Genomic DNA, 12249 nt, shown 5'->3' on the forward strand with positions numbered 1-12249 from the left:
TTGATGACATTTTACAACTTAATTATGTAGTAGTCAACCTGCCAAAATGTATGAAAATAGAGTACCACGAATATTCACATTCAGTATCACATCATACAAACAACAGTATCACACGTTTTCCGTTATCATAGCCAACATGTAATTCGACATTACTCATTTTACTGAACACAAACGATTACTTCAATTCTATCATATGAAACTGTAATTTTGCACAATTAAACAATGTTAAACCCTAACTTTCGCGATTAAAACAATATGAAACCCTAATTTTCACAATTAAACAAAGTTGAACCCTAATTTTCACAATCGATCAATATTAAACCCTAATTTTAGCGATTAAAACAAAAAAGACATCTTACAAACAACTAAAACTTCAATTGATGATAGTAATTGATTCAATGTGTCGATATTATGAACGAAAAACGTTTAAAATCATTTATAAGTAAGATATTTAGAAATTTACAACAAGAACACGAAAGAACCCTAAATAACTCGATAATTAGTTCGATTTTGTTGATTTAATCCTATTAAATTCATCTAATTCAACATACATATAATAAATTCGAACAAAATCAAAATGTATAATCAATTTATTGCTACAAAAGTTGAAAAAAATCGCAGAAATGGATAAAGATGAGAAACAAATGTACCTCAACGATTTTGGAGAGAATTATGGTAAGATTATTCAATCTAATGAACGAATACATCTATAATGTTGAAATGAAGTTGAAATCGTCTTTGAATTTTAAGTTTTTGCGGATTTTCAAGTAGATTTTAGAGAGGATTTTGTGAAGTTTTCGTTTGAGATGTTTAATTGATTTTGGTAAAATTTTTAGAGAGAGAAATGACGATTGATTTTTTGAGTTTTAGGTGGTTTTGTTTGTCAATTTTCCTCGCGATATTGTTTTGTATATGGTGTGATACTTTATTCGTTACTCAATCCTCAAATATTTAGGAGTTCTCACCGGATCCCGACTCTATATATATATATATATATAAAGAGAGTTTTTTCGAGCGATCTGAGAGCGTCCATATCATCAAAAATTAATTTAGGAAAGTATCATAAATAATAATTTTTGATGTAAAAAATAAAGTGCAGAATCTTTTAAGTATTATAATATATATATTTCCTAAATTATATTCAAGTGATATTTCCAATTTTTTATATCAAACTTTTACATTTCACTTGGCAAAAAAGTATAGTGAAAAAATTATTAATATAATATAATTAGCTTCGTTGTAAAAAGTGCTATCATTAGAGTATAGATTTCATATTATTTGCACATATTAAAACTTTTTAGTATGTAAAATTGTGTAATTTTTAGTATGTTTTGTCCCACATTGGAAAATAACGTAGGTGTGGTGAATATACTACATATAAATAGTAGAATTGTTCCACATCGAAATATTAGTATAAGGTGATGTGATCCTATGATTATAAATATGAGGCATATTTGGAACTTATGTATCCACCCAAAAAAATTTGAGTCTCATAAATATTGTTTTAAAGAGATCTTAAGATTTTTTATAATTATCTACGATATGATATAAAAAAACAAAGTGGAAATCATTGGGAATTACCCGGAAAAGAGTTAAGAACATGAACAATAAAATACAAAAATACAAAACTAAAGGTTTTACTAATGGTAGTCTTCTGACACAATACAAAACTAAAGATTTTACTAATGGTTGTCTTCTGAATGCAGTAATAGAGCGTTAATGCGTCGTTATATGTACGATGCAGAAATCTCTATCTAATGATCGAGACTAAGTAGTTTTACCTTCAAAGAAAAATAATATTGTATACAATAGTGATTTTTTTAAGAAGAGACATGTACTTCTTGGTATGTTATATCTTTCACATTGAAAAATAATGTAGGCATGATGAACATACTACGTCTAAATAATTAAATTATGTATCTCACATCGAAAGAATAGTATACGGTAGGGTGATTCTAGAAATATAAATAGGAGGCATCCTTGAAACTTAGGTATTAACCCAAATTTTTTTGGTATAAAAGATATGTACTTTTTAGTATGTTATATGTCCCACATTGAAAAATAATGTAGGTGTGGTGAATATATTATGTATAAATAATAGAACTGTCCCATATATATACATTTTCTATATTATATTAAAGTGATGTTTATAATTTTGATATAAAAACTTTATATTTCATTTAACAAAAAAGTATCGTATGAAAATTATATAATTAGATTGTGACAAAAAAATGCTATCATTAGAGTGTAGATTTTTCTCATTATTAAATCGGGTTGATGTCAAAGTAGGTGTGAAAAAAAATGGTGTACTTAGTATGTTAGTTGTCCTACATTGAAAAGTAATGTAAGTGTGGTGAATATACTCTGTATTTCTTATTTTATATTCAAGTGATGTTTCTAATTTTTATACTTTTACATTTCATTTGGCAAAATAATGCCGGTAAAAAAATTATGAAAATAATATTTTTAGATTCATGTAAGAAATGCTATCATTAGCGTATATATAGATTTCATATAATTTGCACATATTAAAGATGATGTATTTCATAGTATGTTATATGTCCCACATTGAAAAATAATACAGGTATGACAAATATACTACATATAAAATAGAATTTTTCCACATCGAAATATAGCATAAGGTGGGTGATTCTATGATTATAAATAGGAGGCATCCTTGGAACTTAGGCATCAACCCAAAATCTTTTGAATCTACCTAAAAGTTTATATCATTATATTTTCTACCTATAAATTTTATGTGTCCCACATTGAAAAATAATGTAGGTGTGGTAAATATACCGCGTTCAAATAATATAATTAGAATTGTGTTAAAACAAATTATATCATTGGACTGTAGATTCATATCATTTGCACATATTTTAATTATGATAAAAAAAATAGAAAACAAACGTATGAATAGATAATATAGTATTTGCTTATTATTAAATAGGGTTGGATGTCGAATTAGGTTCAAAAAATATGGTGTACTTTTAAATATGTTATTCGTCTCACATTAAAAAATAATGTAGGTGTGATAAATATATACTACGTATAAATAGTTGAATTGTCCCACATCAGAAGATTATCATAAGATGGGCTGATCCAATGATTATAAATAGGATTTAACCTTGGAACTTAGGTATCACCCCAAATATATTGAATCTCTCAAAGTATACTTATTATATAAGAGACTTTAAACATAATCTTGAATTAAATGTTAAATTTTTAAAGTTGTAATATTTTTTGATAAAATGGTCAATATTATAACGGAAATTTTTCAGGTACCCTCGAATTTTGGTAGATTACACATAATACCCCTAATTTTAAGTTTCTACATATAATACCCTTGTGTTTACTTTTTTCATAACGCCGTTACTCCTATGAGTAACTAGATGAGTAATTGAGCATGCCATGCTATTTGTGTTTTGTTATTAGGTATTAAATGTTAGTTTAATAAATAAAATATGGATTTAGAAATTAGATGATGATGTGTTTGTGTAATAGATAACAAAAGAAAAAGGCGTCACAAGTCATATGATGTAGAGCGGGTCGTTGTCCGTCATCAAACACATTTATACCCAACTACTAGCATAGCAAGCAAGTCGGGGTCAATCCACGGGACGGGGGTACTCAAATTGTTCAATCTAATTGTAGTTGGACATGGGGTTGTCACAATTGATTTGGGTTGATGATTCCAAACTAATGAAAGCAATGGAATAAGACAAGCAATAAATTAAGAGATGTAAACAAATAATAAAGGATACTAGGATGTCATGAGATCATAAGGGAATCATGGTAAGATAGCATAAATGAGTTATATGGATGCAAGCAATTTATTATTGTTGGAATTAAGTTGGTTCATGTCATATAATTCATAAGAAGATTTGGGTCCCAGAGCCGAGTCATTTGTGACTGTACAACATCTACAAGTCGACTTAATTCTTCCTATTAAACTACAAGCATGATAAACCAAATCCTAGGAAAACTTACGTCTCGGAACCGAGTCGGTTAAGACTTTACAACACCTACAAGTCGACGGTCTAACAAGGCTTGAGTTGGTTTATATCTTACAAGCCTTGTTGAATAGATAAGAGATGGTAAAAAAATGCAAGGTTTCATAGTCTAGCATTTCATCAAACATAACATGTGCATAAGTTGAAGAACAATAAGCAAGCATTCATATGAACTCGTTAAGCATAGATTTATCCCATGATTAACTTCCCTAATCCTCCATTAATCCTAGTTGAGTAACTACTCACTCATTATCATGGAAAACATGTCAACAATGGTGTCAATCATCACAACAAGTATAAACATGATAAAAGAGTGAAGAAATAAACAATAAAGAGTAAAGAGTAAAGGAATTATACCAAACTTAAGATGAACAAATGGAAAGGAAAGAATAATAGAAGAATACTTGATTGATTGATGAAGAGTTGTCAATTCTCCAATAATAACCCAATAATCTTCAATTACCCAATAATAAACTTCAACAATAGTTAAGGAAAGATTAATGTGTAATTTTGTGGAATGATTGAGATTAATCTATTCTACTTCTAATCTAATCTAAGGAAGGTTTGCCTCCACTAAGAGGGCTCTCTTATTGATTATTACAAATGGAGTATATATAGTGGTACATCATTAGGTTAAGCAAGGGTAGATTAGTAAATAACAATGCTAAGTGTTGAGTAGAGCTTTGCAAGTCCCGAGGGAAATGCGCGGATCATGTGGCAACCCCTAGGGAGATCCGTGCGTCCTGGCTTGAAGCACGGTTGAATATGTGAAGGAATCCGCTCGGATCACTAAGGAGACGCTCGGATCATAGCTCCTTAATCCGCTCGTCCCGTGGTCAGGCCGCTCGGATCATGGCATTCTGTTACGCTCGTCCTGTGCTCAAGACGCACGGATCCTGGCACAGGGTTCTATCTTCTTGCTTATAAGTCCACGATCCATATATATACTCTTTATTCTTACTTCTTTGGTCATCGTTCTCGCCTCCTCTTCATACTAGTTCATCCAAGATCGTCAACAAGCTTCCAAATATGCGCGAGAGACGGGAATTCCGCCTTATTATCTTCTTTCCTGCAAGACGTATACAATGCAATAGGAAAGCAAAATAGGAAGGAATTGTCGGGTAAAATGGTCATGAAATGCTATATTAGTATGCAAAATAGGTTCAATTAAGGGACTAAATGTGCGCAATTAAGAGTCACATCAAACATCCCCAAACCGAACCTTTACTCGTCCCGAGTAAAGAGGTGACTAGAACTAGACCTTTATTTAAACTATCCTAATAATATAACCGATGTGAGACAATTAGCGGGTCTCACTCCGCCCCTTCAACTCACAACAAGACATCCATGAGGTAAGATGTCTTCTTGCAAGTCAAGGTGGGGCTTGCCAAAATGGCGATACATCCAAGCATTAAGCACACAAAACAAGTAATGAATGCATTTACAAAAGAATAGCCACTTTCCTCGTCTAAGTGGCAGAAATCACCTATAAGGGAAGCAATTTAAGGGTACACACTCCATCATAGATATCATTTCTCTAAGCTACTAAGTCTAAAAGGATACCAACAAATCACCTCCAAGTTGTGTCAAACTAGGGTACTTTTATCCTCAATCGTTAAATGCTTTTGTCAAGAGTAGGCTCTTTATAGTGTTATAAACACTGTAGGATCGCGGAATTCCCCCTCTTGCCTAGACAAGAAGAAGGGTCATCCCCACTCCACCATGCAACAAATAAGATCAATGGATAAAAGGGATTCAAAGTGTATGAGTTTCACATTTGTAGTTTGCTTTTGATTTGTTTTCCCCACAATTTCTTGTGGTATTTGACTTTTGAGAACATTTCTTTTGCCACTTTTGATGTTTTGGCAATTTTGATACTTGACAATTTCTTTTGCATTTTTGAACATTTTCAAATTAGCCCCATTTTATAGCAAGGGTACTTTTATTGAAGCATAAGAGTCTATTTTTGCTCCTCTTTTCATTGATGCAATTTTGTGCAAACTTTTTGATTTTGATTTTGGTATTTGAACTCAATTTGGAGATTTTTGTGCCCATTCCTTTTTTGTTGACAAAATATGATGATAGAAGTGTAAGAACGGTTGCATGGCTTCAAAGGTCACCTTGGAATAAACGGTAGCCAAGGAGTTATCACACCACAAGGAACTCTTGACTATGCCTTAGTCCATGGGTCAAAAGATACTAGTATGACACATCCTAGAGTGTCTTGAGGGTATTCTAGCAAACAAAGTCTTAAGGAGAAAGATTATCTACAAGGGCCTTATATACACTTGTCAAGCTTCTCAAATAGGCATTTTCACAAAAAATTCTAACCATGCAACTAAATGCCATGATGCAACTATCATATAAACAACTCTAATGCATATGCTTCTATCAACTACTATGCCATGTAATCTAAATGCAACTCCTGACAACACATAGATACACAAACCGCAACAAAATATACCACATTTTCCTTGACATGTAAGCCCATCCTCCTCATATGGGTAATGAAAAGAAATGGAAGGAAAATAGGGATTAGAGCGATCATACCAAGCGGTCTTCACATTCCCTTGACAATGCCTGAAATGTAGTGTTGTATCTATGTGAGAAGAGAACAAAAAAAAACACAAGTATATACAATTCTACACTACTAAATTAAAGAACATGTTTTTGGTTTTTTTTTTTTTTTTTTGAATTTTTCAAATTTTTATGGATTTTGTTTTTATGAAATTAAAGAACATATTTTTGAGATTTTTTATTTTTTTTGTATTTTTGGAATATAAATTCCCATCCCCCACTTTATTTTGGACATTGTTCTCGATGTACATGTAGGAGTAGGAATAAAAGGAAATACATGTTTTTGGATTTTTGAAGTTTTATGGAAATTGAAGTACAAATGCAATGCAATGATATGAATGAATGCATGCTCTAACTAAATGCAATTCTATATGACATATATAACAAATGAATTCAAACTAATCTACACTAGATGATGCATGTTTTCACCATGGTCAAACCTCCCCAAACCTATTTAAGCACTATTTCTAGTGTAGAAAGGAATAGGCTTGGTCATTAGTGGCTATACATGAATGCAACTTTCTACATGCAACATGTGAGATATATTACAATGCAAACTATACTATATGAACTAACTAATGTAATATGAAATATTTCACAAATGCAAGCTAAATGTATATGTATATAACTAAATGCAAGTGTAATGCAAAGTCAAAGGATAGGATATCTTACAAATGGTGGTTTGAGGGAGGACTCCACCAAACTCATTCCTTGTTGCCATGGTTATTGATGTTGTCCATGTTGCTTAATGCTCTCAATAACCGGTCAAAGGCTTGTGAATGGTCTTCAAGTAGGAATGTGTAAGTTTTGAACCATTTCAAAATGGAGTAAGGCCAATTCATGAGCGACCTCCCTTTGAACTCCTTCCTCTTCTTCTTTGCTTTGTGATGATGGCCTTCCCGGCTCCTGAAACTAGCAAGCTTGAGATTGTTATCATAGGGGTTTTTCCGATTGCTTCTATTTCTTCCATAGTTGATGACGCAAATGCTTGGACTAGCCAATTCTGAAAGATTCATTAACTTCTTATTAGACACTTCTAATAACTTAATAAATTTAGTTTAGTCATAAACTAACAAGATCTTATGCATGCATAACAATATAAAATAAAGTAAGAAGAAATTGATCTACTTACAAAGAGGGCCGAATGGTTATACTAATTAGACACCTTCCAAATTAGTCTTCTTAAGAAAATCCTAGTGCTCCAAAGATGAACTTAGATCCAATATTAGAATCTACTCCTCAAGAATTTGTACCAAGATAACCCTCTTAAACAAATACTAATTTGAATACTAGAAATTGGTATATGTACCTTAAAATAACAACTAATATTATTACTTACTACTACTAGTAATGTATTGATATGTATTCTCAACAATTAGAGAGAATATCCAAAAATTATCCACATAATTTATGTAAGAATGAATTGTTAGAATAAGAAGAGAAAAACTCTCCTTATTCTCTATGGGTGGCCGGGTGGTATAAGGGGAAGAGTGCCCTATACATGCTCAAGATGTTCTTCTCAAGATATAGGGTGTAGGGCTAGGTATAGGTCTTTTAGAAACATAATCATTATGCTCAATTCTAAGTTAGAGCAACAATTAAGTCCTAAACCTACCCAACCCCTTCATTTACACGGCACACTTAATATTAAAAGGGTCCATTTTAAGTTTGTCATATGTTAACTTGTATAGTGTGACATATTGGACATGTTACTAGACATGCTACTTAATAATGCATTTTTAACTCATTAAAAATCATTATATAAACAAAATAAATCAGATACAAAAATTAACTAGTAATTCATGATTACAAGTACTCAAAATGGGTCATGGAATTATAAATTACAACAACTTATATTTATAATAAATCATTCATTCTCATTTTAATTGTTTCATAAACAATAATAAAACCTAAGTAATAAAACAATTTTACATTACTTAGAACGAATCTTATTTAATCGAGTTACAATAAGATACGAATTCTCACTCACAAAATCCTTCGTTCAATTTTAAGGAATTAATTAACTTGTATCAATCATACAATTAATTAATTAATCAATTAAGAGTGTTACCCTAGAGGTATGACCTTAAGGGATCAACTGATCACCACCGTCATACGACAGTAATGTCAAACTCTAGCCAGCCAATCATTACCGATTAATGTGGATCAGTTGACAATAAAATATTACTTTCCCTCATGCATTCTTATTATGAGATTTAAACATGTGATCGCATTATTGTCGAGGACACATACTCCAACAATCTCCCACTTGTCCACGACAAGTGTCCGTCACCAATTCTCTTGTCCTATTACTATCTCCCACTCAATGCAAGGTGTCTTGCAGGTCGTACTTGCACTTGATCATATCATGAGTGGTTTCCTCGATCTGGAGAATAATTGTCTGACCGGAATTATCTACCGTAGATACCTTCCGAGCGTGGCCACGCATTTCCAGTTCATTACTCCTCGAGTGGCCTTGAGATATAAGATAATCCTGCCAGGGATGGACAATTCCTATTGCACTCTTCCCTTCGAATAGCCACAGCTCATCATGACCCAAAACATGCCCATTTGACCCCAATTACGAAGGTCGTAGAACATAAATCAAAGTCACTCTGAAACTGTGTCATCTTAGGCGAACAGTCTTTCGCCAAAGAATCGACTCATAAGAATACTATAGTAGCTCTCGCCACGACCAGGCTATAAAAATTTCCAGAACTCTATAAGCGGTCATAAGCCCGACAGAGTGTCCCTCACAGTCTGCCTATGTGATCGACTAGTCATCTCTCATGAATCTATGTCACTTGAACTCGCCATCAATCGCATCACACTCTAGTTACTTCGAGATTTCACCTCATATAAGTAACTAGGGGCGAATACTATGTTAATCTAGTTCACTTTAATGGGGTTCAATATTGTCTCAACAATCCATTTGGATGTAACAAAGTACAAGATGAGTTAACGATAACTCAAACGATAAATGTAATTATCACATACGAGTAGTCAATGCCATATTACTACTCTATGTCTTATAATCATAAGTGTATTTATACACTTGTTGTAATGCAATAAAAGTTTAGCTTGTGAACATACCATGTGTCCAAGTGTTAAAACTTTATGAATTGCGATTTCCTTCAATTTCATGTTATCTCTCATAGCATGAACTTTACTAAATACATGTCTAGACTTCATACTAGACTCAGGTTTTTTAACTTGAAAGAAGCTCCCATTGTTATTACATAACCTGTGATGTGGTTTTTGGTGGACGATACTACTCACAGTCATCATAGCACACCACCTAATCACAACGTACTTAGGTTCATTTTGTAGAATCTTGCAATGGATGACAATAAAATACCCTTTTCTAGTCTTTTGCTCCTTAGGTCAATAAAATTAGCCTAGGATTTTTATAAATCCTTATGAGCTTTGAAAATTTGAGTTCGTGTAATCTTCAACACACAACTCAGTATTCTTCCAAACTCCAGAACAGACCATTAGTTCTTCTTGAGAATTCATGACGGTTCCTTAAGGCTTACCAATGACTCTCATATGGGTTAACTTGTTATCGACTCAACATGCTCCAAGCATGCTATTCATCTAGGACATGTGCATTTATGGCATACATGATTATTCTAATGGCGGAAACATTAGTAATCGATTTCATGTATACAACAGTTCTTAGGTTCATGTGAATAATCATGATTCTATGATAATTCAATTTTCATCAATATGAACAACCTACTTAACTTGTTGATATTTTTAATATGAAGGATCATTATCAACATAAGATACCTATCTATGTGCCAATCTAACATTCCATGTAATGATAGATTTGCGTAATGTCTAATTTCATGCAGAATTAAAAACCTAAATACTTCTTTATTAAAGACAGTATTTGCACGTCATTCCCAATGAGTAATAAGTTATGAAATTCATGAAGGATAATTGCTCCCACTGAATTCATGTCTAAACATGACTGTTACTGACTCCCACTCAATTCCATGTGTAGACATGTTTCGTTTTCGACAACTCATTCGAAATATTACATGATTTGGAATGGTCATTGCTTTTCTAAGTATTAGTTAAAACCATACAAATATGTTATTCACATATCCCTTTCTAAATACCCATTTGGAAAGAGGTTTTAATATCTAACTTATTCATTTTCACAATGAGGTATAACAATGATTTGAATCTAGCATAGTTACCAATTAACATAGCTTTTGTAGACATCGACACTATTTACTTCAGATTGGTCTCAACAATCCCAAATAAATCTATTTACTTGCATAGATAACATTTTGGTTTCATAAGGCTCTTAAGTAAAATGTCGAATTTTAAAATCTCTAGGTATATCCACTTCATAGATCAAAATCTTATTTTTCAAGAACATATTCTTTCGTCTTTTCATAAGTCTCAATTTTTCTTAAGAACGCTTTATTTTGGTCTCCTCACGTCGATCCCATACCTAAGAACATGTTCTCTTGGTCTCCTCACGTAGATCCCATCTAGTGAAGGTTTGTGGCTAAATTCACTCCCACTCTATCTTTAGGAAAAATGCACTTAATTTCTCCAAATATAGCTTTTGAGCTACAAATAATGATGGTGAAGGAAGAAAACATTTCACATGTCAACCTATAGAGATCTATTTGAGACATATTGAAAAGATAATGTAGACTAGATGTTTAAATTTTGATAGGTGTATCAAATAAGATTGGTTACGTTCCTTAGTGTGAGTTCAATAACTCAATCATAACTTTATAATTGATCTTTCGTAAATAAGTTGTGACTTTAGTCACAATGGCATAAGGAGAATCGAATTCATAGCTTATGGACATATAATAATTCGATCATTATATTTGTCTAATGATCAATTTAAGTTGATAAAATCTTAATGTTTCTAGATGCAAGAAGTGTATGATGACAAATTTTAGAACAAACGATACGATAAGGTGAGTGACTTGGGTTGCAAACCAAGTCACCAATATCCAAAATACAACCATTGTTTTAAAGGAAACAAACAAATTTCCAAGTCGAACGAGGAAATTAAAAGGAGTTCTAAAATTTCAAAATACAACACGATAATAAAGACAAAGCAAAATAAGGCGAAGCTTCCATAGATCTAGCAACATGGGCGGCTACATATAGCTTCCCTCAAGATCTTCTAGGCTTGCTTGTCTTTGCCTTTGTCTTTGCTTGGATGCCCTAAGTACAATACAAAGGGTAATCTTTACAACTTGTATCTAAATACCAAAGTTGAGATCGAAACATAAAAGATAGGGATAGTTATTTACCTACTGGAACAATCTTTCCACCTTTGATATCACCAAGATATTTCGGACAATTCTTCTTCCAATGCCCAACACCATTACAATAGTGGCATTTGTCCTCGGAGGAGGCACCCTTTTTGGACTTAGAGGAGCTAGCTTCAAAAGCCTTTCCTTTGCCCTTGTTGGGAGTTAGCTTCTTTCCCTTATTGCCACTTTTCTTAAATTTCCCTTTGCTCTTTTGATTAAAGTTGAGCACATCCTTGGTGGTGCTAACATTTAGCCCCATGTCCCTCTCGGCTTGCACAAGCATTTTGTGCAATTCATCGAGGGAAACTTTCAAGTTTTGCATATTAAAATTCACCCTGAATTGTACATATGCCTTAACCTTG

This window comes from Silene latifolia, chromosome 3 (genome assembly GCF_048544455.1).
Source record: "Silene latifolia isolate original U9 population chromosome 3, ASM4854445v1, whole genome shotgun sequence".
Taxonomy (NCBI): domain Eukaryota; kingdom Viridiplantae; phylum Streptophyta; class Magnoliopsida; order Caryophyllales; family Caryophyllaceae; genus Silene; species Silene latifolia.